We start from the raw sequence: 26,811 nt of genomic DNA on the forward strand, positions 1-26,811 counted from the left end.
TTCCTTCACATATTTATTCCTCAGACTGTAGATCATGGGGTTAAGCATGGGGATAACCACTGTGTAGAATACAGAGACCAGCCTGTCTCTGCCTAGTAAGTACTCAGAGGACGGGCACAAGTAAATGAATGCTGTGGTTCCATAGTATAGGCTGACAGCAATCAGATGGGAAGCACAAGTGGAGAATGTTTTGTGTTTTCTCTGGGCTGAGGGGATTCTGATGATAGCCAAGAAGACACATGCCAAGGAGATCACATGATAGCCAAGGAGACAGGGATGATTATCAGGGATACAGACACATTAGAACCACCACAGGCAAAGAGGAGAAGTTGGAGAATCTGCGTGTCAGAGCAAGAGAGTTTTAAAAGGGGAGGGATATCACAGAAATAGTGAATGATGAATGGTATTTACAGAAGGTCAGATAAAACATTGTACTTGTGAGGAGCACCATATTCATCAGGCCCACTGCATAGCTGGCAGCCACTAACTGCAAACAGAACCTTGGGGACATGATGATATAATAGGGCAGAGGGTTGCAGATGGCAACATAGCGGTCATAGGCCATGGAAGCCAGGAGGAAGAACTCAGTGACAGCAAAGATCACAAAACAGCTTGTCTGTACCACACAACCAGAGAAGGAGATTGTTTGGCAACCAGAGAAAAAACCCCATTAACATTTTTGGAACTGTGACTGAAGAATAACATAAGTCAATAAAAGATAGATTGCTGAGGAAGAAATACATAGGATTGTGGAGTTGAGGACTGACCACAATGAGGGCAGGGAGGCCCAGGTTTCCCACCATTGTGATTGCATAAATCAGGAAGAAGAGGGCAAAGAACATAGGCTGAAGCTGAGGATCATCAGTGAGGCCCATGAGGAAGAAGTCACTCAACTTGCTGATGTTGCCTGCACCCAGACTACAGGTCTCAAAAGGAATGTGCATGACAATAGTGAGACATGTATGGCTCAAGTCCTCAAACAAAGACCAGCAGGGTCTGTCCCTGACTACCTAGGACATAACATACTGGGTGTATAGACTATGGTTTCATCCTGGTTTACTCATCTCTTGCCAATTCCCAACTTATTGGATATAAGGTGTAAAGTCATGAAAATGGAGTCTGGAGCCAGAAGAATGAGTCTGAATCTCAATGTTGCCACCTGTTGTCTCTGTGACCTTGGGCTAGCGTCTTATCCCGAGTCTTCTCTGTAAATGGGAATAAAACACCAATCTTTAAGACTGGACAAAAAAAAACTAAAGGTGATGGTGGATATATGTATCATGTCTAGCAAGGCATGAGAAGAGTAGGTACTTAATGAATTCTAATTTCCTTCCTCCTTCTACACCACAACTTCTAACTGAACCTGTTCTCAACCAAAGCTTAACCTGAGCATAAAGTCCAAGACAAAAATCTTAGACATGGGAGCAACTCTAAAAACTTAGTTTTTTTCATTATTAGTTGTGTGTTTGAGGAACAATAGGGAATGACTAGAGGAGGAGTGTCAAACAATTTGATATAGAGGTAAGAGGGCTTCAGAGGCAATTATATGTGGGTTAGAATCTAATCTATGGATTCTATGACGGTCTAGCTGTGTGACCTTAACCTATCTGAAATTCAGTTTCCTTATCTTTAAGACAAGAGTATCAAATATTTCTTACTTCATTAATTTACTATGAAGATTAAATAAGATAATTCATATAAATCACCTAGCACACAATAAGCATGTGGTAAATGTTAACTATCATTATGATCAGGGGATGTCCTGGTAGGTCTGCTCAAATCACACACAAGCCTCTTTTAGATTGCCCCACTTATCCCTTCCTAACTGACCTCTTGTAATTTTTGTGTTGTAATTCTCCAGTGTATGTATTGCACCAGTAAAAATGGAAAGAGCTACTACTTTTATCTAATGATTTAAAGATGGAGAAACCCAGAAACCAGGGCCTCAAAAGGGAAAGTAAATTGCCCACAGTTTTCCAGAGACATGGTGTAAGTGCTAGAACTCGGACCAAGGTATCCTGTCTACAGTATTCCTCCCACTTGGTAGAGGTAACAGACTCTGACTCCTCCTTTTTAAGTAACATGGCATCCATGTCCTTAGAATATAGGGGGCTGCTTCACCCATAGCTCTTTGAGAAATCACAATGTTGAATTCTTCTTGGGGTCATTTCTATCTTTTCTCTTAATCAGGGAGATTGCCAATGTCTAGCAGTATTTTATTTTAACACTGTTTTTCCCGTTAAGAGCTGGGATACTGAAGTACAATAGCATTGCACAGAGGATTTAAATCACTGGATTTAGAGTCAGAACATTTGTGTTGGAATTCTGATTCCATACTATTTTAGCTCTATAGGCTTCAACAAATCCTTTCTGAGTCACAAGATCGTTATCTGTGAAATGGGAATAATAACACTTGCTTTTCTGATCTCACAGGATTGCTGCAAAGATCCAATGAGGGTATGTAGGAAAATACTTGTAAATTGTGAATATAGTCAGGGTCAATACTCAGAAAGCATGCACTGGGAAAATCAAATTAACTTTTAAAAACTTCTATGACGATTGTTAAATTGCTCCTCTGGAGACTGCTCTTCCCTAAAAGTTGCCCTGGAACCTGCCAGTCTACCTTGGTTTTCACAACACTGGCCTCCATCTTCTAGTAGGCTCCAAGTCAGACCCTGAAAAAGAAAACTAGATTGACCTCTGACAACTTGTTAGTAAATGTCTGATGCCCTTTAGCCATTCTCAGGCTGGCTATGGCTGCCTGCTTATAACTTGTTTCCATTAGACTCACCTTTATGACCATCTTTGGGAACTGAAGTTTCCACATATATAGTACGAGTTGTTAAATTTTTAAATATTATACCGACTATATTAATAGTTACCAATAATGAAGTACCTAATAAGTGCCACACATTATGCTAGGTGATTAATATGAGCCATTTTACTTAATCTTCTTAACAACCCTAGGAAATAACTACTATTATCATTCCCATCTTACAAACCAGGCAACTGAGGCTGGGAGCACGCCGATGCTTTGCTCAAATCTCATAGCTGGTTAAATGGCAGAATCTACATTTAAACATAGGTCTGCAATACACTAATGCTACAGTTGTACCCATTCTATCTTTTCTAAATGCAGAGTCATACAATTAAAGATTACTAAAGTTTTTCCAAGGGATTTATAAACGTATTCCTTCTCTGTTATCATGCTAATATTGGAAATGATCAAAATGATTTCTCTTAATTTCACAGATGATGAATCCAAGCTACAAAGAAGTTAGGTACATTGTTCTTGGGCATGCATGCATTTATTCATTCAACTAATACTCATTAGAGTGATTGGTGTGTTCCAGGCAATGTGATAGGCACTAGAGGTACTCTCATGGACTTTACAATCTAAAGGAAGAGATGAATAGCAAACAAACTAAGTAATTAATTAAAAATTTTAATAAAATTATGAAGAAAACATAACAAGCTAAAAATTAAAAGAGCTCAGAGTTTGGAGGGGCAACATAAGGTAGAGTGGAAGGGAAAGCCTATCTAAGGAGTTGACATTAAAACCCAGAATCTGAATAGAGTGGAGCTAGCCATACAAAGATTCAGAGTACACACACAGACACTTAGTAACATTGTCAGGAATAGAACCCAGTTCCCTTAAATTCTACCCAGGGCTGCTGTCTCTAATTGGAAATAAGGCCCAAATAGAAGCTGACTAGGAGTGACTAGATACGTGGAACATTCAGATTTTTATCTACAAGTATCCCTGTCCTTTATCACCCACCTTTCTTCTTTGAATGTCTCTAGAAGTCACAAGTTTTCACCACTTTTTTGTTTCTGTACTCATCCAGAATGCTTCAGGCCAGGATCAGTTGTTGGGCTCTATCCAGATTTTCCCTTAACAGGCATAGTAAAGCTCATGTGCCCACAACAATAAAGCCTCTGAAACTAAGCTTCAAGTTATACTCCCTTTCCCAACACCACCCCCCAAGCTTGGCCATTTCAGTATAATTGGCAGAATCATTAGTATAGCAAAGTTTCTGCCTTCTTGACCATTCTCCTGAGATGCTGAGAAAAGAAAGCCCAGGGGCCAAGCAGCTGTGATGTGCAAAATGGCCATTCCAAATGGGGTATTTTCACTGATTCATACTGAGAGTTTGGGGACCTGTAGTCACCACTGAGATCCTGTGGGAACAATTGGAAGAATCAAATTGACTATGAGGTAGATTGTGTTATAAACTTTTAACGCAAAATACATTCTTAGTCATATTAAAAAGTCTTTAAAAAAAAAGTCTTGGCCACAATTAAAATACAATTTGTTTCCCCAACATAAGGATTCATGGATAAATGGTCAATACAGAAGATGGTAATAAGAATGAATTTCTCATTTTATGATTTGTCATATCATCTTGTTTACTCAACACCTTAACCTAATTATAAACTATAAATCACTTTTAAACATTAGAGAATTATTTAATTAGTTTTTATGTGGCTAATAAAGTCTCTGATTACCATTCAGTGTTCTAATAAAAATACTCTTGTATCTGAGATGTATGTGGTGGCCAGTTGCCCCATACCATACTTCTTCATTTTTTATTAAACCAGGCTTGAGTTGTGAAAGACTTGTTTCTGTGCATTTGTTTTATTTTTCCTGTTCAATAAATGGTAATCAAACATCTGTCATGTGCCTGTCATTGTGCTAGGAGCTAGAAATACAAAATCAATAGCAAATTAATAATATCCCTAGATACACTGCATTCCCACCCCCAATACATCACACATATGAGTATGCTCACACACATGCATACATAGTCTCTCATTTTATAGAAAATACTAAGTTATTATGCATTTTAAGGGTTAAAGCGATTGATTTTAAAACAAGAACATTGTTTAAAAAGTATACTTTCTGAAGTCTTTTGTGGGCAGATACATTTAATTCTGTTGCTTGGCTATACGGAATTTTGTAGTCTTTTAAATAGAGAAATTAAAATAGTGAAAGGGATCATAGGGGAAAGGAGAGAAAATGAGTGGGAAAAATCAGAGAGGGTGACAAAACACGAGAGACTCCTAACTCTGGGAAATGAACAAGGGGTAGTGGAAGGGGAGGTGGGCAGGGGGATGGGGTGACTGGGTGACGGGCATTTGACAGGATGAGCACTGGGTGTTATACTATATGTTGGCAAATCAAACTCCAATAAAAGAATATACAAAAAAGAAAAAAGAAATAGAGAAATTATTCTCTTTTTTTCCCAAGTTAAATTGTGATACATTAGGTGATATTTGAACCAGTTTATGAGCTTCTGCTATGGCATGATGGGCTGACTCTACATACTGAAGAACACTATCCCCAAATTTAATTATCTTGGGGCATCAGCACTGCTTAGGATAAAACGAGCCATTTTGTTCATCATGACTGCAGCCTTTGCCGAAATGGAGGTTACAGGATAACAACTTAAAGGCTAACTCATTAATGCTCAGGGATAGATGAGGTATTGTGCCAGCAGACCAAACTGGTGCCGAAATGTTTTCATCTAAAGACCTATATCTCTTTCCCATGTTGTGATATATTAATGGGGATATCTTTATCCATTGTCACTTCCTGTAGACATTTGAATAATGTAGATACAATGCCTTCTGGGCATTGAGCCCTGTGCACTTCAATTTCTCAAACTCTAAAGATCTCTCAGTGACTAGAGAAAAATTGTAGTGGTGCCATAAACTAATTTATAAATATTTAAATGATGGCATCAGTGCAGCCTCTGCTTTTATTCTCACAGGTGTTTACTAGTGAGCACTGAATCCTCCCAAACTATTTGATGAAGGCAATGGAGTAAATTAGTCCTCCAAATTGTAAGGCCTGTGGATTTATGCCTACTGAAAGCATGCTTATCCTCATAATGTCGAAGCAAGTGATCTTTCTGACATTAATTTGTATCTCCATCTGTGCTATGCATTTCCAGAGGACATGAGGAACAGGCTTGATGATACCCAAATGTGTTTCCCCCTTTTGTATTACTGTGTTGATAGCTTGATGGAGGAGTCACCTATCCTGGCGACAGATCCTGGAGGATGTTCTTTCACCAGACTGCAGTGAATGAGGGCAGAAGATCCATCTTCATGGAACCTGGAATATGATGAGTTTTACTATTCTTCCTGAAATGAATGTCCCCCCTCCCACCACCACCATAGTTAAGATGTCATCCTGGTCATTTGCCATCCCAAATGAAATTTTTTCTAACTTTTCCCTGGCTTCCGAATGTGTATTGTGCAGCTCAAAAGTTACAGGTTCATGCAACATATTTTTAAAAGTTATTGAATCAGTCAGTATAACGAATGTAAATTTAATCACAAAAGTTTACGTTATTCTTACAACAAGCCTATGACATAGGTACTATATTTATTTCTATTTTACAGTTGAAGAAAGTGAAGCTCAGAGGAAGTAAATACTTTTCTCAGAATCACATGGATGATATGTAACTGTTACCCAAGTCCTTATGACTCTACAGTCTATCAATCTATGTTTTTTCTGCTAAAGCACATTGAAATAATCTTTTAAAAACCCTATTTGCTAATCTATTCATCCTTTTACTTTAAATCTAATGGTTCTCAACATTAGTTGCACATTAAAATCACCTGGGGGCTTAAAAATATACACAGATGCCATTCTCCAATTCTGATTTAACTGGTCTGAGGTGGGGCATGGGCAATCATATTTTTATTTATTTATTTTTATTTTGTTTTCAATTTTTTATTTAACTTCAATTCGCCGGGGATCCCTGGGTGGCTCAGTGGTTTAGTGCCTGCCTTCAGCCCAGGGCGTGATCCCGGAGTCCTGGGATCGAGTCCCACATCAAGCTCCCTGCATGGAGCCTGCTTCTCCCTCTGCCTGTGTCTCTGCCTCTCTCTCTCTCTCTCTCTCTCTCTATCTCTCTCTCTCTCTCTCCAGTCACCTCTCTGTGTGTGTGTGTCTCATGAATAAATAAAATCTTTTTAAAAAACAAATAAATTCAATTTGCCAACATATAGTATAACACCCAGTGTTCATCCCATCAAGTGCCATTCTTAGGCCCATCACCCAGTTACCCCATCTCCCCATTCAGCTCTCCTTCCACAACCCTTTGTTTTCCAGAGTTAGGAGTCTCTCATGGTTTGTCTCCCTCTCTAATTTTTCCCCACTCAGCTTCCCTCCTTTCCCTTACAATTCCTTTTACTATTTATTATATTCCATGTATGAGTGAAACCATATGATGATTGTCCTTCTCTGATTGACTTATTTCACTCAGCATATTACTCTCCCATTCCACCCACATCAAAGCAAAAGGTGGGTATTCATTTTTTCTGATGGCTGCGTAATATTCCATTTTTTAAAGATTTTTATTTATTTTATTTGAGAGAGAGAACACGAACGAGGGGAGGAGGAGAGAGAGAGAGAAGCAGGCTCTCCACTGATTAGGGAGCCCAATGCAGGGCTTGATCCCAGAACCGTGGGAACATGACCTGAGCTGGAGGCAGACACCCTGCAATCCTATTTTTAAAAAAACTTCCCACAAGACTGTAATGTATTGCCAGAGTTGAAAACTACAAAGTTAGAACTTTGTGCTGTGTTCCTTTTCCTGTTTCCTGGTTATAAGGAGCATACTTAACTTTAGTTGCCTAATTCTTCACAGGGTCTGAGAAAGACTTCAGAGATTTCACTCAGTATAACAATCGGGGAGAGCTCTTTGCACAACGGTCTGGGACCATTGCCTTCAGATCTTCACAATTGCTTCCTACTCTATAGAATTTTGACCGTCATTGAAACTGAACTGCGATCTTAGACAAACCCAGTGAATCTTATGAAGGCATTTCAGGAATGACTGTAGATACCATTTGCATCCCTCTCCCACCAGGAGATCTGGAGAGACACATTCTTGATCATAATTCTCAAAGCTATGAAGTACTTTTACTGAGGGGTACTCTTTCTCTCTCTTTCATACAACAAACTTTTACTGAACCCTGTGTGCTGCAGGGACTGTTCATGGCTCTTAATTAGAATGAGAATTCCCTTATAAAGAGCACTTGGAATTTTGTGGAAGATTTTTTAAATTTTTTTTGATTGTGAAAATAATCGTGAATACTGATATTAAGTCATAGGTGGCCAAATGCTCTATAATGGTTAAAAGAGTTTTATGCAATTCTCATGACAAGAATCTTCAAACTCCAAATACTAATAGCACCTCTATGAAGAAATAATATATAATCCAGGTCTGAGATCTGACTTTTGCCCCTTCAATGACAGTGGCTATGATCTTCCAGTGGGGAGCCTGATATGGATCCAAGATCATGACCTGAGCCAAAGGCAGACTCTCAACCACTGAGTCACCCAGGTTCCCCTGTGTTGAGACTTTTTATTTTTATTTATTTTATTTTTTATTGGTGTTCAATTTGCCAACATATAGAATAACACCCAGTGCTCATCCCATCAAGTGCCCCCCCAGCGCTCATCTCCCAGTCACCCCCACCCTCCGCCCATCTCCCTTTCTACCACCCCTTGATCATTTCCCAGAGTTAGGAGTCTCTCATGTTCTGTGTTGAGACTTTTTACTTTTTTTTATTTTTTTATTTTTTATTTTTTTTTTTTGTGTTGAGACTTTTTAAAGGACTTTTCAGTCAGTCAACTTGTCAGTCAGCAACTATCAAGCTCTTAGTGTACAGTTTACCAGGCACTATGTAAAAGGAAAAGAAGACAATCTTTAACATAAGAAAGCTCACAATCTAGTTGGAGAGATAAAATATATACTTATGAATAAGATTTAAGAACATTCCTCCAAACAACATGCTAACCAGTAAATATATCAAGCCAAAAGTAGTACAGCATAATGAAAAGAATATGATCTTCAGAGTCAGACAGAATTTGCTTCAAATTCTGTTCTCAAAGTTTTATTTCTGTGTGATCTTGGGCATGAAGTTCAACATCTCTGAGTGTCAGTTTTCTAATCTGTAAAATGAGATTTTACCTTGCAGTGTTTAAATCAGTATTACAAGTAATTATCCATACAGCACCTGTAACATAGAAAATGCTCAGTAAACAGCATTCTCTATCATCAAAAACATTATACAATAAACAGTATTAATCTGAACAACATCATCAATCAACTGGAACTAATTGATGTTAATAGAACACTCCACTCAACAATAGCAGAATACATGTAGCATGACAGACCAAACCTTAGGTCATACAGTAAACCATAACACATTTGAAAAGAATTGAATTCTTATAAAGTATGGTCTCTGACCATAACTGATTTAAACTAGAAAACAATTAAAACAGAGCAAAAAAAAAACCCAATTACTTGGAAATTAAACCACCTAAATAATTCGTGGATCATAGAAGAAATCTCAAAGGAAATTAGAAATTATTTGGAATGGAATTAAAATGAAGATGCAACATAAAATTTGTGGATTTCAGTTAAAGTAGTGGATAGAGAGAGAATTTTTAGAATTAAAAGCATGTATTAGAAAATAAGAAAGGTCTCAAATCAATTATTTGAGAATTTGTTTGGGAAATTACTAAAAGAATAGCAAATTAAGACAAAATCAAGCAAAAAGAGGGAAATAAAAAAAGCACAAATCAATGATTTGTTTTTAAAGAGAGAAAGAAAATTAATTAAACCAAATCTAGTTCTTTGAAAATAAGTAATAAAATTGATTGCCTAACAATATTGAAAAGAAAAAAAAAACACAAATTGCCAATATCAGGAATAAGAGGATGTTATTACAGACCCTGAATATATTAAAAAGAAAATAAGTAAATACAATAAACAATTCTACACGTAGAAATTCAACAACTCAGATGAAGTCACCAACACCTCAAAACCCAAATTAACAAAACTCACTAAAGATTAAATAGATAGGTTGAATAGTTCTTTAACTATTACAAAAATTGATTTTGTAGTTAAAAATCTCCTAAAAAATAGACCTGCAGGCCCAGATAGTTCCATTGATAAAATTTACCAAATAACTGAAGAAGATACAATACCAATCTATTTCAGAATATAGCAGTAAAGACTTCTGACTTACTTTATGATGCCAGCATTTACCCTGATACCAAAACCAAAGATACTGCAAAAATAAATAAATAAATAAATAAATAATAAATAAATAAATAATAAAATAAAATAAAATAAAATAAAATAAAAACTGCAAACCAATATCCCTCATGAACATAGAGGCAAAAAACCTTAACAGGTTTTTAAAAATTGAAACCAGCAATATGAGTTAAGCATCACAACCAATTGAGATTAATCCAGGAATGCTAAACCAGTTCAATATTCAAAACTCAATCAAATCAATCAATATAATCCACCATTTTAACCATCTCAAGAAGAAAAAATCCACATGGTTATATCAATAGATGTAGAAAATACTTGACAAAATACAACATCCATTCATGATTTTAAAAAAAGAAAAACTCTAAGAAAACTAGGAGTAAAAGGAAATTTCCTTAACCTGAGAAGAGGCATCTAGAGAAGACCCGCTGGAAAGAAAGGGGAAGAGCAAGTTGTTGGCTGAGCAGCACTTGAAAGCTCCAGGGGAAGTCAAGGGATTTACAGTATATAGAACCAGGGGATACCCTTCCTTGTTTTTTCTTTTTTTTTTCTTCCTTTTTCCAGGACAACTCGTTTTTAGCCACTCTGCACTGAGCAAAATGACTAGAAAGAAGAACTCACCACAAAAGAAAGAATCAGAAACAGTCCTCTCTCCCACAGAGTTACAAAATTTGGATTACAATTTGATGTCAGAAAGCCAATTCAGAAGCAAATTATAAAGCTACTGTTGGTTCTGGAAAAAAGCATAAAGGATTCAAGAGACTTTATGACTGCAGAATTTAGATCTAATCAAGCCGAAATTAAAAATCAATTAAATGAGATGCAATCCAAACTGGAGGTCCGTTAATGAGGTAGAAGAGAGAGTGAGGGACATAGAAGACAAGTTGATGGCAAGGAAGGAAGCTAAGGAAAAAAGAGAAAAACAATTAGAAGACCCTGAGGAAAGGTTAAGGGAAATAAATGACAGGCTCAGAAGAAAAAAATCTACATTTGATTGGGGTTCCAGAGGGCACTGAAAGGGACAGAGGACAAGAAAGCATATTTGAACAAATCATACCTGAGAACTTCCCTAATTTGGAGAAGGACACAGGCATTAAGATCCAGGAGACAGAGAGATTCCCCCCCCCACACACACACAAAATCAATAGAAACCATTCAACATCTCGACATTTAATAGTGAAACGTGCAAATTCCTAAATAATGAGAAAATCCTTAAAGGAGCAAGAGACAAGAGAGCCCTAAATTATGGGGAGGAATATTAGGGTAACAGCAGACCTCTCCACAGAGACCTGGCAGGCCAGAAAGGGCTGGCAGGATATATTCAGGGCCCTAAATGAGAAGAACATGCAGCCAAGAATACTTTATCCAGCAAGGGTGGAATTCAGAATAGAAGGAGAGATAAAGAGTTTCCAAGATAGGCAGAAACTGAAAGAATATGTGACCACCAAACCAGCTCTGCAAGAAATATTAAGGGGGATCCTGTAAAAGAAAGAGGATGCCCAAAGAAATAATCCACAAAACAAGGACTGAATGAATATTATGATGGCACTAAATTCATATCTTTCAGTAGTAACTCTGAATGTGAATGGGCTTAATGATACCATCAAAAGACACGGGGTTTCAGACTGGATAAAAAAGCAAGACCCATCTATTTGCTGTCTACAAGAAAAGAAAACCCAAAAGACTCCACCCCTAGATTGCTAGAACTCATACAGCAATTCAGCAGTGTGGCAGGATACAAAATCAATGCACAGGAATCAGTGGCATTTCTATACACTAACAATGAGACCGAAGAAAGAGAAATTAAGGAGTCAATCCCATTTACAATTGCACCCAAAAGCATAAGATACCTAGGAATAAACCTAACCAAAGAGGTAAAGGACCTATACCCTAAAAATTACAGAACACTTCTGAAAGAAATTGAGGAAGACACAAAGAGATGGAAAAATATTCCATGCTCATGGATTGGAAGAATTAATATTGTGAATGTCAATGTTACCCAGGGCAATTTACACATTTAATGCAATTCCTATCAAAATCCCAAGGACTTTCTTCAGAGAGTTGGAACAAATCATCTTAAGATTTGTGTGGAATCAGAAAAGACCCCGAATAGCCAGGGCAATATTGAAAAAGAAAACCAGAGCTGGGGGCATCACAGTGCCGGATTTCAAGTTGTACTACAAAGCTGTGATCATCAAGACAGTGTGGTACTGGCACAAAAACAGACCCATAGATCTATGGAACAAAATAGAGAACCCAGAAATGGGCCATCAACTCTGTGGTCAACTAATATTTGACAAAGCAGGAAAGACTATCCACTGGAGAAAGGACAGTGTCTTCAATAAATCGTGCTGGGAAAATTGGACATCCACGTGCAGAAGAATGAAACTAGACCATTCTCTTACACCATACAGAAAGATAAACTCAAAATGGATGAAAGATCTAAATGTGAGACAAGAATCCATCAAAATCCTAGAGGACAACACAGGCAACACCCTTTTTGAGCTTGGCCACAGCAACTTCTTGCAAGATACATCTATGAAGGCAAGGGAAACAAAAGCAAAAATGAACTATTGGGTCTTCATCAAGATAAAAAGCTTCTGCACAGCAAAGAAACAGTCAACAAAGCTAAAAGACAACCTACAGAATGGGAGAAGATCTTTGCAAATGATGTATCAGATAAAGGGCTAGTTTCCAAGATCTATAAAGAACTTCTTAAACTCAACGCCAAAGAAACAAACAATCCAATCATGAAATAAGCAAAATACATGAACAGAAATTTCACAGAGGAAGACCTAGACATGGCCAGCAAGCACATGAGAAAATGCTCTGCATTGCTTGCCATCAGGAAAATACAAATCAAAACCACAATGAGATACTCCCTCACACCAGTGAGAATGGTGAAAATTAACAAGGCAGGAAACAACAAATGTTGGAGAGGATGTGGAGAAAGGGGAACCCTCTTACACTGTTGGTGGGAATGTGAACTGGTACAGCCACTCTGGAAAACTGTATGGAGGTTCCTAAAAGATTTAAAAATAGAACTGCCCTATGACCCAGCAATTGCACTGTTGGGGATTTACCCCAAAGATATAGATGCAGTGAAACGGCAGGACACCTTCCACCCCGATGTTTAGAGCAGCAATGTCCACAATAGCCAAACTGTGGAAGGAGCCTCGGTGTCCATTGAGAGATGAATGGATAAAGAAGATGTGGTCTAAGAGGAAGACCTAGACATGGCCAGCAAGCACATGAGAAAATGCTCTGCATCACTTGCCATCAGGGAAATACAAATCAAAACCACAATGAGATACCACCTCACACCAGTGAGAATGGGGAAAATTAACAAGGCAGGAAACAACAAATGTTGGAGAGGATGTGGAGAAAAGGGAACACTCTTACACTGTTGGTGGGAATGTGAACTGGTGCAGCCACTCTGGAAAACTGTGTGGAGGTTCCTCAAAGAGTTAAAAATAGACCTACCCTACGACCCAGCAATTGCACTGTTGGGGATTTACCCCAAAGATTCAGATGCAATGAAATGCCGGGACACCTGCACCCCGATGTTTCTAGCAGCAATGTCCTCAATAGCCAAACTGTGGAAGGAGCCTCGGTGTCCATCGAAAGATGAATGGATAAAGAAGATGTGGTTTATGTATACAATGGAATATTACTCAGCCATTAGAAACGACAAATACCCACCATTTGCTTCAACGTGGATGGAACTGGAGGCTATTATGCTGAGTGAAGTAAGTCAATCGGAGAAGGACAAACCATGTATGTTCTCATTCATTTGGGGAATATAAATAATAGTGAAAGGGACTATAAGGGAAGGGAGAAGAAGTGTGTGGGAAATATCAGAAAGGGAGACAGAACATAAAGACTCCTAACTCTGGGAAATGAACTAGGGGTGGTGGAAGGGGAGGAGGGTGGGGGATGGGGATGAATGGGTGACGGGCACTGAGGGGGGCACTTGATGGGATGAGCACTGGGTGTTATTCTGTATGTTGGTAAATTGAACACCAATAAAAAATAAATTTATTATTCAAAAAAAAGGAATATTACTCAGCCATTAGAAATGACAAATACCCACCATTTGCTTAAATGTGCATGGAACCAGAAGGTATTATGCTGAGTGAAGTAAGTCAATCAGAGAAGGACAAACATTATATGGTCTCATTCATTTGGGGAATATAAAAAATAGTCAAAGGGAATAAAGGGGAAAAGAGAGAAAATGAGTGGGAAATATCAGTGAGGGTGACAGAACATGGGAGACACCTAACTCTGGGAAACAAACAAGGGGCTGTGGAAGGGAGCTGGGTGGGAGGATGGCGTGACTGGGTGACGGGCACTAAGGGGAGTACTTGATGGGATGAGCACTGGGTGTTATACGATATGTTGGCAAATCGAACTCCAATAAAAAATATACCAAAAAATAAATAAATAAAAAATAAAAACAAAAGATCTGAAAAAAGAAATTTAAAAAATACCAGTATCATTCACAGTAGCACAATAACAATAAAATATTTAGAAATAAACTGAAGGATAAAAACCTGAGAAGAGGCATCTATGAAAAATCCATGGTTAACATCATAATGTGAAGGACAAATGCTTTCCTTTTAAGATGAGAAACAAGGCAAGGATACCTAGTTTCACAACTACTATTCAATATCATAGAAAAGTTCTACCTGATAACATAAGGTAAGAAAAATAAAGAATGTACAGATTGGAAAGGAAGAAACAGTCCCCATTTGTATACAATATGATTATCTATGTAGAATATCTCAGAAATATAAAATGAAACCTTCCTAGAACTAATAAATGAGTTTAGCAAAGTCACAGGATATAGGGTCAGTACACAACATTTACTTTATTTCTAAATACAAGCCATCTGGGTGGTGCAGTTGGTTGAGCTCCAACTCTTGGTTTTGGCTCAGTTCATGATCTCAGGGTGGTGAGATCAAGCCCTGTGTAGACTTCCGCACATAGCATGGAATCTGCTGGAGATTCTCCTTCTCTCTCTGCCCCTCCAGCTCACACACTCTCTCTCCCCCTCACTCTCTCTCTAAAATAAATAAATAAATTTTAAAAAATAAATTTAAGCAACGAACAATTGGAATTCAAAATTATAAAATATATATGTATAATAAGATGAAAATTGAGAGGAAGACTAACCATAAGAGCTGCTGAACTCCAGAGAACAAACAGGGTTGCTGGAGGGGAGGTGGTGGGGCAATGGAGTAACTGGGTGATAGGCATTAAGGAGGGCACTTGATGTAATGGGCACTGGGTGTTATATGCAAGTGATGAATCACCAAATTACCTCTGAAACTAATAGGACACTATATGTTAACTAAATTGAATTCTAATAAAAACTATATGTATACCACTTAAAGACCTCAAAAAGTGAAATAGTTATGTATTACTATAGCAAACTTGCACAAGATTTATATGCTGAAAACTACAAAAACCTAAGGAAAGATATCAAAGAAAAAATAAATGACGAGACACACCATGAGCATGGATTGGAGGATTCAATGTAATAAAGATGCCAATTCTTCCCAAAGTGCAATAGCAATGAATGAAAATCCCAGAAGGTTTTTTGTGGTTATCATCACTATAGACAATAGGAATTTCTAAAACTCTACATTCTAAAATTTATATGAGAGGACAGAGAAAAAGAGATGAAACAATTTTGAGAAAAAGAACAAAGTTGAAGGACTTGCACTAGTAAGTTTTAAGACTTACTATAAAGCTACAATAATGAATATGGTGTACATGGCAAAGGAATAAACACTTGGATCAGTGGACAAGAATAGAGAGTTCAGAAGTAGACACACACAAATGTGGCTGTTTGATCTTTGACAAAGGTATAAAAATAATTCCTTGGAGAAATAAATTATAGTGTTTTCAACAAATGGAATAAATGCTCATTCATATGTAAAGAAAATGAAAAATAGAAACGAATCCTGACCTCAACCTCACACATTATGCAAAGATAAATTCAAAATTGTGTAAGATGTAAATATAAAACATAAAGCTTTAAAACTTTTAGAAAACTTAGGAGAAAACCTATATATAATCTGAGTTTAGGCAAACAGTTTTAGAAAGGAAACAAAAAGAATAATGTATAAAAAAGATAAGTTAGTTCTTATTAAAATTAAGAACACTCTCTCTGTCAAAGGCCCTGTTATGAAGATGAAATGACAAACTGAAGAGTGGGAGAAAATATTTGCAATTCATATATTCAGCGAAAGACTTGTATCCAGGATATAGAAATAATTCTGAAAACTCGATAGTAAAAAACAATCCAATTAGAAAATGACAAAAAGGCATGAGCAGACATTTCACTGAAGACCACATACAGATGGCAAATAAGTACAAGAAAAGATATTTAACATCATTAGCCATTAGGCAGATGCAAATTAAAATCAAGATAAGATAACACTCCATACCTATTAGAATGTCTTTAAAAATACTGAAATACAAGTTCTGGTGAGGATATGGAGCAACTAGAATTCTTATACATTGCTCTTGGGAATGCAAAATAGTACAACCACTCTAGAAAACAGATGGTAAGTTTCTTTTATCATGTTCAAAATGCACTTACCATACAACCAATTGGCTCTTGGTAATTTTTCTTTAAAAAAATGAAAACTTAGGGGTGCCCAAGTAGTTAAGTCCATTAAGCATCTGCCTTTGGCTCAGGTCTTGATCCTAGGGTCCTTGGATCAAGCCCAACATCAGGCTTTCTGATCACTGGGGAGTCTGCTTCTCCTTTTCCCTCTGCAGCTCTCTCTCTCTTTCCCTCTCTGACAAATAAATAAATAAAATCATTTCTAAAAATGAAAACTTATATTCAGAGAAAAAACTGTATATGATTGTTTATAGCAGTTTTATTCATAATAATGAAAACCTGGAAACAATGTCCTTCAATAGATGAGTGGTGAAACAACAAACTTTGGTACAGTCATACAATGGAATACTACTCAGAAAAAAAAATGAAAGGAAGGAAGAAAGAAAAAAGGAAAGTAGGAAGGAAGGAAGGGAAAGTTTCTGTCCTGGAGGCTTTTATAGTCTTAGACAAGTGCATATGGAGGTCAAGATGATTCTGATTACCATGTTATGCATGAGACTTTCTAGTGGCAGAATGGAAGGACATGGGAAATAGAGAAACATGAACCAGGGAAACAGTCACCGGATATTTATGGAGTGCCTTCTGAGCTCAGGCAGTGCACTATCCTAGCAACGGGGATTGGTGAACCTAAAATGTATTGTACAACAAGGAAATGTGTAAGTGATAGGGGCTCCTAGGTGGCTCAGTTGGTTAAACCTCTGCTTTCAGCTCAGGTCATGATACCAGGGTCCTGGAATGAAGCCCCACATCAGGCTTCCTGCTCAGTGGGGAGTCTGCTACTCCCTCTCCCTCTGCCACTGCCCCTGCTGGTTCTCAATCTCTCTCTCTTTCTCTCGCTCTGTCAAATAAATTAATAAAAAAATATTAATGTGTAATTGCAGGAGGAAATCAGGTATCAGCCACACAGAGCTTATAGACTAAGTGCATTCATAATAAGTTGAACATAAAGTGAATAGTCTACCATATATAAAGTCATATTTTGTTGCTGACTTCCATTATGACCAGAGAGATGTAGGACTTTTATTTCACCTCAGCTAAAATAAACATCACATTTCAGTCTCCAAATGGTTGATCCAAAAAGCATGCTGACTTTGTCACTAGATGTGAGGTTTAAATCTCTTACAATCTCTTTCAGAAGCAAGTTCCAAATGGTCAATCAAGCCACTTAAAATTTCAGAATCTTTTAAAGCACCCTATGAATGCTATACCTCCAAGCTAATCTCCATTTGATAGGCATTCTCGCTGATATCAAGTCAGAAATAGTAGTGCAAAGAGCACAAACTCTGAAAACAGACATAAGAAGATTACAATCCTAGTGCTACCATTATACCATCTGTGTGACCTCGGGATTTGACCTATTTGAGCCTTGGTTTCTTGTATAATGGACTTTGTCCCGTGAAATCATGATATATGAGGAACCAGGTATGCTATTCAAGTACATAGTACAAGTTTGTACTTCTACAAATCATGCAGAAATTTCTGAGACTCAGCAGAGATGATAAACCAGGCCCTTATCTGCACATTAATATTTTAATAACAAATACTTGAACACATCTCTTACCTTTAAACAAATCTTTCATTAATGGTAGTGTATTTTTTTAATAAATTAATTTAATGGTAGTGTATTAAAAGCAATGCCTCTGATATGAAATGTGTTACTTCACTGAACTTTATAAAATCTATAAATAGTCTGCAGGAAGGGAATATGTGCAAGCCGTTGTTGACTTTTAATGAACTAGTCTAGTGTTACCTCTAAACTTTTAATGAAAGTTTCATCTGAACAGGTGGAATAAAAGGATAGATTGAATTTGGGGGAAAAAAGCTTTTTTTTCCCAAAACTTTGTTCTCTAGATCTTTTGGGTTAACATCCTTGGTTTTTGCTGTCCACATTTACAGAACTACAGTGGGGATTTCAACCAGTAAGAGTCACATTATTTCTCTGGCTGAGGTATAAAAAATAAGACATGAGAGATAAGAGATACCACCATCCTGACCCTATTACACAGTCCGTAGGGTAAATGTTGGGGAGCAAAGCCTTAGAGGAAATAGAAGACCAGGATATTCAACATTAATGCAATCTCTTGGTAATCAGGCTGGAATATCAGGCCAAAAATGTTGCCACAGGAGTATGCCTGGGTGTATGTGCATCTTCTTAACCCAACTATTAGGGATATTCCAACTTCTTAATCTCTTTGAGTTCATTCTACCCTCTGTGCCTTCAATGCTGACCAATATGCTTATGCTTTTCCTCTCCTCTTAGCAGTCCAAAATTCTCTTCCTTTTTCACCTCAAAATGTTCTTCAGAAAAAGTGTCTCTGGGCAGCCTGGGTGGCTCAGCAGTTTAGCTCTGCCTTCAGCCCAGGGTGTGATCCTCAAGGCCCAGGATCAAGTCCCGTGTCAGGCTCCCTGGATGGAGCCTGCTTCTCTCTATCTCTCTGTTTCTCACGAATAAATAAATAAATAAAATCTTTTAAAATAAGAAAAGAAAAAGTGTCTCTGTTGCTTTCTCTATATACCTACTTTCCTTTCTTTACTGTTTCTGGAATTTATTAACAATCATGCATATATTTCTCCCATGAGTAACTGAATTCAAGCCTCTGACTACATCTAAGCCCCTCAAGGCAATCTCCCATGGCTTTTTAGTCCTCTCTCCATCCAGTCCCAGTCTCAAAATTTTATTCTCTCTTTGCACGCACAATTCCATTCCTTCTAGGAGGTTCTACTTCTCTCACCATTATTTTTCAGTCTTTTGCTGGCTCCTCTTCTTCTACTCAAATTTTGATTTGGGAGGTACTTTCATTCACTCATTTATACATTTAATTTAATTTACAATTACACTTATTATGCACCTACCATGTATCATGACACAGTCTGTGCATATTGTTTATGACTCCCCTTCTTCCCTTTCCTTTGCCTTCCCTTCCCTTTGCCCTTTCCTCTTCCCTCCCCTTTCTGTTGCCCTCCACTCCTGTCCTCTCTTCTATGCTTTCCAAAACAGATTCAGTCTCAGTCTTATAGCTTCAACCAACTCAAAAGAGCTGATGATCCCAAATTCCTAACATTAACCCAAAAGTTTCACTTCAGTTTCAGTCTTGTTTATAGCTATTTACTGGACATTCTTTCCTGGACATCATACAGTCATCATAAGACCAATGTGTTCCAAACCAAATATCCTCTACCTCCTTCAACCTGGCCTTATTCCTATGTCCTTCATTAATTTTACCAATTCAGTATCATTATTGGTTTCCTTGTGTTTACTCCCTATGTCTAATCAGTCACAAAATTTTATAGATTCAAACCTCCAAAAAGTTTTCAATTCTCTTTACCCACATCTTTTTATGTCTCTACTATTATTGCCTTCATTCTAGACTTCATCTTCTCTTATGTGTGCTATTGTAATGGTGAGTTTAATTATCTTTCTTCCTAGCTCCCCCTAATCCATTCTCCACCTGCTCTTAGATTTATCTTGCTAAATGGATTTGACCATGTCATTTCTCTGGTTTGGAAATGCTTAGAATTATCCACTTTATATAGTATGAAGTCCACTCAGTTCAGCATAACATTTTCAAGTCAATACAATCTAGACCTAAATCAAATTTCCAGATGTACTTCCCATCATTCCCTCCATGTACCCTACATTCCAGCTCCACTTAATCTACAATTCTCCAGCACATGAATATATAACATAATGTAAAATATTCTATTCAAACATTTTGAGTGCAAGTACTATGTATTATTTACCTTTGTAGCCCTAGTGTTTGCCATAAACAGATCTCAAGAAATATTACATAAAGTCATGAATGAATGATAACCTGGGTTTGATTTCTATTTCTGCCATTCCTCAACAATGCAACTACTGGTCAGTAGTTTTCAACTTTTCAAGCTCTAGTTTCCTCATCTGTAAACTAAACATAGTAATAATTGCCATTCAGCCCCATAGATTTTGAGAGGAGTTCTCATGTCCCTTTTACGTCTTTTAATCTCTAGATTCTCATGATCCTACCCAGGCTTTGGCAGACAGTGGCAGAACCAACAGGGAGAGGGCTATAGGGCCAAAACCTGAGCAGCAGCTGCAGTGGGCCTGCCTCAAGGCTGCTACCCAGGCTCTTGAGAACTTTTCACTGTTAACCCTTTGGGCCTGGTTTTTGAGAATCCTATGGATTATTCAGCCTCTAACTCTTATCTTCTTGGTTTCTGGGTAAACAGCACAGATTATCACCTGCCAACCTGTTTCATCTTTTTGGGCAACACTTCTTAAGTAGACCACTGATTAAACACAACATACCCATGTCTCAGATGAATGAGTTTTAAGCTTTCCCCATATTGGTGGCTCTCTGCAGACATGTTTCTTGTTTTCAGTTAACACAATGTTTGGCTTGGCACATATAAAAAATGTTGGACACAAACCTCTATTCTTTTAGACATTCATATTCTGTTCTTGACAGCTCAACTTGTATGATTTTAATTAGCAACTGTGTCCCACCCTTGCCTCATATAAGCCTATGAGCAAGTGAAAAACTCAAGGGCATTTCACACTAATTTCTGCCATGACAAATTATATTGTATATGTATTGTTAGTATTCTGAGTTTCCAAGAACAACTATGAAATTATTAATTTCCACTCATCATTCCATTCTCTTGATAATTGTTACAATCATGATTTTATTATCCACCTTTTCAGCTCCTATCTATGTATTCCTGTCTTCTTATACCCAACCTTGAGCTGTCTGTCTATTTGATTAATTCTCTTTGTCCTCATCCTTGTAATCTGTATAATCTGTACATTTTTTGTTTAATTTTTTATTATGGAAAATATACATAACTTAATATTTACCAATTTTACCATTTTTATGTACAGAATCCAGTGTGATTACCGACTCTTTATGTTGAAAAATTTCAAACCTATACAGAAGTACAATAAATGAGAAAAAATAAAAATAAAAAGTACAATAAATGCCCATATACTCTTCACCTAGAGTCACTCTTTGCTAATATTTTACCACATTTGATTCCTCCCTCTCTCCCGCCATCCCTCCCACCATCCCTCTTGATATAGATAGATAGATAGATATAGATATAAATATATAAAGATATAATGAATGTCTGTGCCCCCCAATTCATATCTTGTTATAGCAGCTAGAATTGACTAAGACAGAAATACATATTATATGTATATGTGTATGTATTTATATCAATTACTTTAAGCAGTTACATGCCTACACTGCAAAATTATGAAATGTGATCCCAGTCTTTATGCATTTTTGAAGATCCCCAGATGAGTCTGATGCATGATGAGAGTTGACAACCACTGCTGTAGAGTGATTATGCCTCTCCTCTATTCGAAACTCTACCCTCTTGTGGTCCCCTCTACCCAAACCTGTTCGTATGGCTGCAATGACATCCATAATCTAGCCTGGGATTCATCTCCTAACACTTTTCATGTCACTCTTCATAATCTTGTAATATATCCTCTAAATGGGTAGAACTGTTTCATAACTTTGTAGCTCTTCATGCACTGTATCCTCTGCATGGAATATCCTTCCTTTCCTTATCTGTTAAAATATTTTTCATTCTTCAAAATGTATATGACACCTCTTTTAGGAAATTTTTCCTGAACCTATTGTCTCTGTAGCTGGTAAAAATTTTTACTGTCACTTATGAAAAAAAATGAATTGTAATAATTTGTTTACACATTTTTTTATTTATTTATGATAGTCACAGAGAGAGAGAGAGGCAGAGACACAGGCAGAGGGAGAAGCAGGCTCCATGCACCGGGAGCCCGACGTGGGATTCGATTCCCGGTCTCCGGGATCGCGCCCTGGGCCAAAGGCAGGCGCTAAACTGCTGCGCCACCCAGGGACCCCTGTTTACACATTTATCCCTTACTCAAATGTGCAATCATTGATAGTTGAGAATGTGCCTTATTTACCTTTGTATCCTCAAAACTTAACCACTAGATCTGTCATACATACAGTAGGTACCCAATCATATTTGTAGACTGAGTTGGTGAATGAATGAATGAATGAATTTTAAAAATGTTTCCACACTTCTAAGACAGAAAAGTGAGGAAGAAAGAATGAGGCAGATTTTTTAAAAGGAGGGTTTGTTAGTTGAAAATACTCAGTGAGAGGATTTCTGACCTTGGGAAGAAAGGCTTTTGTCTGGAGTAAACTAGACTGTGCTAGGAAGGATAACTAATTCCATACAGACAGGCAGCCAAGAACAGTCTGTGGCCAAAGTGTTGATGGATGACAGCTGGAAATATGGCTTGTGAACCAACTAGAAATGACACATCAATCTGAGGTGCAAAATAAATCACTGGGACTCCAAAGGATTTGTTCACTTTAAAATCTCACTCTACGTGAACATTTAATAAGAACACTTAAAATTGTTATAGCATTTTACCACTTTATACTTCACACATTCACATATATAATCTCATTTAAATTTCCCAACAACCCAAATAAGGACAACATTATCACCCTGTTTTATGATGGGAAACTGAAACTATACAAAATTCAACAACTAGCCCAAGATCACACAGATGTTGAGTGGTACAGTCAGAACACAAATAGACCTTGAGATAATAAAGGGAGAAGAAATAAGAAAACAAAACAAAACAAAAAAAACAAGGAAAGTAAAGAAATCCACAGCATGCACTTTATTTTTTTTTATATAAATTAATTTTTATTGGTGTTCAATTTACCAACATACAGAATAACACCCATTGCTCATCCCGTCAAGTGTCCCCCTCCGTGCCCGTCACCCATTCACCCCCACCCCCCGCCCTCCTCCCCTTCCACCACCCCTAGTTCATTTCCCAGAGTTAGAAGTCTTTATGTTCTGTGTCCCTTTCTGATATCTCCCACACATTTCTTCTCCCTTCCCTTATATTCCCCTTCACTATTATTCATATTCCCCAAATGAGTGAGAACATACACTGTTTGTCCTTCTCCGATTGACTTACTTCACTCAGCATAATACCCTCCAGTTCCATCCACGTTGAAGCAAATGGTGGGTATTTGTCGTTTCTAATGGCTGAGTAATATGAATGGATAAAGAAGATGTGGTTTATGTATACAATGGAATATTACACAGCATGCACTTTAAATTTCATTCTGGGGTTTATTAACACCAAGTTTGTTGGTCTTTTCTCAATGATACTTAAATGAATGTGTCAGAGAAGGGGATGCTTCTAGGCTAAGAGTAATTGATTGATTATCTATGATGTATCAGTTATAGTGCAAGTCACTTTATATTTCATACTAATGACGTCCCTCTATGGTGGATATTATTATCCACAACTTCTTAATTAAGAAATTTTTATTGAAGTATATAGTTGGCAAACAATGTTACATTAGTTTCATAATGATTTGACAAGTCTATACATTATGCTATGCTCAGCACAAGTGTAGCTAACACCTATCACCATATAATGCTATTACAATACCATTGACTATATTTCTTACACTGTACCTTTCATTCCTGTGACTTATTCATTATATAACTGGAAACCTATAGCTCTCACTCCCCTTCACCCATCTTGCCCAATCCCCACCTCATCCCCTCTGACAACCATCAGTTTCTTGTCTATATTAACAAGTATGCTTCTGTTCTGCTTTTTTTGTTTGTTTTCTAGAATCCACATATAAGATAAATCATATGATATTTGTCTGACTTATTCCACATAGCATAATACTCACTAGGTTCATCTATGTCTTTGCAAATGGCAAAGTCTCTTCCTTTTTATAGCTGAGTAATATTCATACATATATGAGTAATATTCATATATTATATGAATATATATATATATATATTCTCTATCTATTCATCTATTGAGGGACACTTGGATTGCTTCCATATCTTGGCCATTGTAAATAATACCGCAATAAACATAGGGATGCCTATATCTTTTCAAGTTAGTATTTCCATTTTCTTTGGGTAAATACCCAATAGTGGAATTACTGGATCATATGGTTTTTCTATTTTTAAGTTTTTAAGGACTTTCCATACTGTTTTCCAGAGTGGTTATTCCAATTTACATTCCCATCAACAGTGCCTGAATATTCCTTTTTTTGCCCTGTCTTTACCAACACTTGTTATTTCTTGTCTTTGATTCTAACCATTCCAGCAGGTGTGAGGTGATATCTCATTGTGTTTTTGATTTGCATTTCATTGATGATTAGTGATGTTGAGCATCTTTATCCACAGGTTTAAAATGGAGAAATTGAGACACAGAAAGTTTAAATAATTTTCCTAAATATCTACAAAAGTTGGGGGAAAAATCTGAACCTTGTTCTGTTTAACTCTAAAACCACCACTTAGATGCCAATCATATAATTAATTCCTATATATCGGTTATATTTAAGGAAAACGTTCTATGAAAGTATTGTTTGGACTGTCCATTATCTTTTTATGAAAGTAAAACACAAAGAGAAAGATGAGAACAGTGTTCTGAGCAGGACTAAAGTAATCATGAAAATCAACCTTTTTCAATCATAAGAAAAGTGAGACTTGAGTCTTGAGGGATGAGTAAAATTTGGAGCATCAGCTATGCCAGGGAGAGCATTTCAGGAAGGGGTAACAACCTTAATGAAGGTACTGAGGAGAGCAGCACCTCCTGGAGAGTAGTAAAAAGCCCAAGAGTTGTGGGTGTAATTGATTGCTATCATCTTAGAAATGCAGTATAAACTTCACAGTTTGAGGAGTATATTCTGCCTCTTGGGATTTTTGGGTTTGGGGGAGAGTTATTTTCCTGGATACTAACATCAACTGAGGGCCTTTCTGGTACAAGGAAATTGAATTGCTGATTGCTGGACTGTGTTATGAAAGAGAGGAAGCCACTGATTACCATCAGCTCCCTGCAGGGCCCAACTGGGACAACAGTGATAACTGGCAAATAGACCTTGAGATAAGAACAAGAGAAGAAATGAGAGATGAGATAAGCAACCTTTAAAAAAAAAAGATCCAAAATAGGCATCTTTGATAGATTCAGGTTTTTATTGAAAAAAGTAATACATGCACTTCACACAAAAAGTTTCAAAGAGTGCAAAAGGGTATAACAATGGAAGACAGTCTACCTCTGCACACACAAACATATGTACATACATACATCTTATTTATTTATTATTCACGAGGATTATTTAGTTCAGTCTCAATTTTTCATTGGTATAAACAATGTGGTAGTCAACACTGTTGTATATGTATACCTTCGCATGCTTGTGCACGTATTTTCATAAAGTTCTAAAATGGGACTTTTTGAGTCAAGAATAAATGCTATTTTCATAATCACATATGTTGCAAAATTATGCTCTCCAAAGATGTTGCACCAATTTATAACCCTGTGTATAATGCCCATCTCTTTATTCTCACCAACACCAGGCATTATTTAACTTTTGATCTTTTCTAACCTGATGGAGGAAAGTAATAGGTCACTACTCTTTTCATTTATGTTGCCTTATTTATGAAATTAAACATCTTTTTCTATGTATTTCTTTTTTATCTATTGATTTGTGAGAGATCTTTACATATCAAGTAACAATCCATTGTGAACCAGATGTACTGAAGATGTTTTTCTAAATTGCTTTTCAACTGTGTTTATTGTATTTCCATGCAATTTTTTTTCATTTTGTATATAGTCAGATTTATCAAACTTTTTTGTTTTGTTTATCACTTCCAGATTGCATATAATTTCTCCATGTTTTCTCCTGGTATCTTTACAATCACCCCTTCCATTTGACTCCTTGATATTTCTAGAACTTATTTTGTAATAAGTTGGGCAATTTCTTTTCCATGGCATTACTTTATTACTCACATACCAGAGCCAAACTTTTAAAATCAGTATAGATTTATAATGCCTTTTAATATATGGTATATGAGAGTTTTTCCTCATACTCCCTCTACCTCCAGCCACTTACTTTTCCCTTTTGAATTATCTTGGCTTGTCTCACACTAAATTATATATATAATTATAAATTATATATAAACATATATATTTTTAATAGTTAAAAGATATGTTGTTAAAGTGATTGTTCCCTGTTGTGTCAAGATTGAGAGTGTGCTCCAAAATCTTTATTTTCAGAAGCATTC

The sequence above is a fragment of the Nyctereutes procyonoides genome, unplaced genomic scaffold, assembly GCF_905146905.1.
Source record: "Nyctereutes procyonoides isolate TBG_1078 unplaced genomic scaffold, NYPRO_anot_genome, whole genome shotgun sequence".
Classification (NCBI taxonomy): Eukaryota; Metazoa; Chordata; class Mammalia; order Carnivora; family Canidae; genus Nyctereutes; species Nyctereutes procyonoides.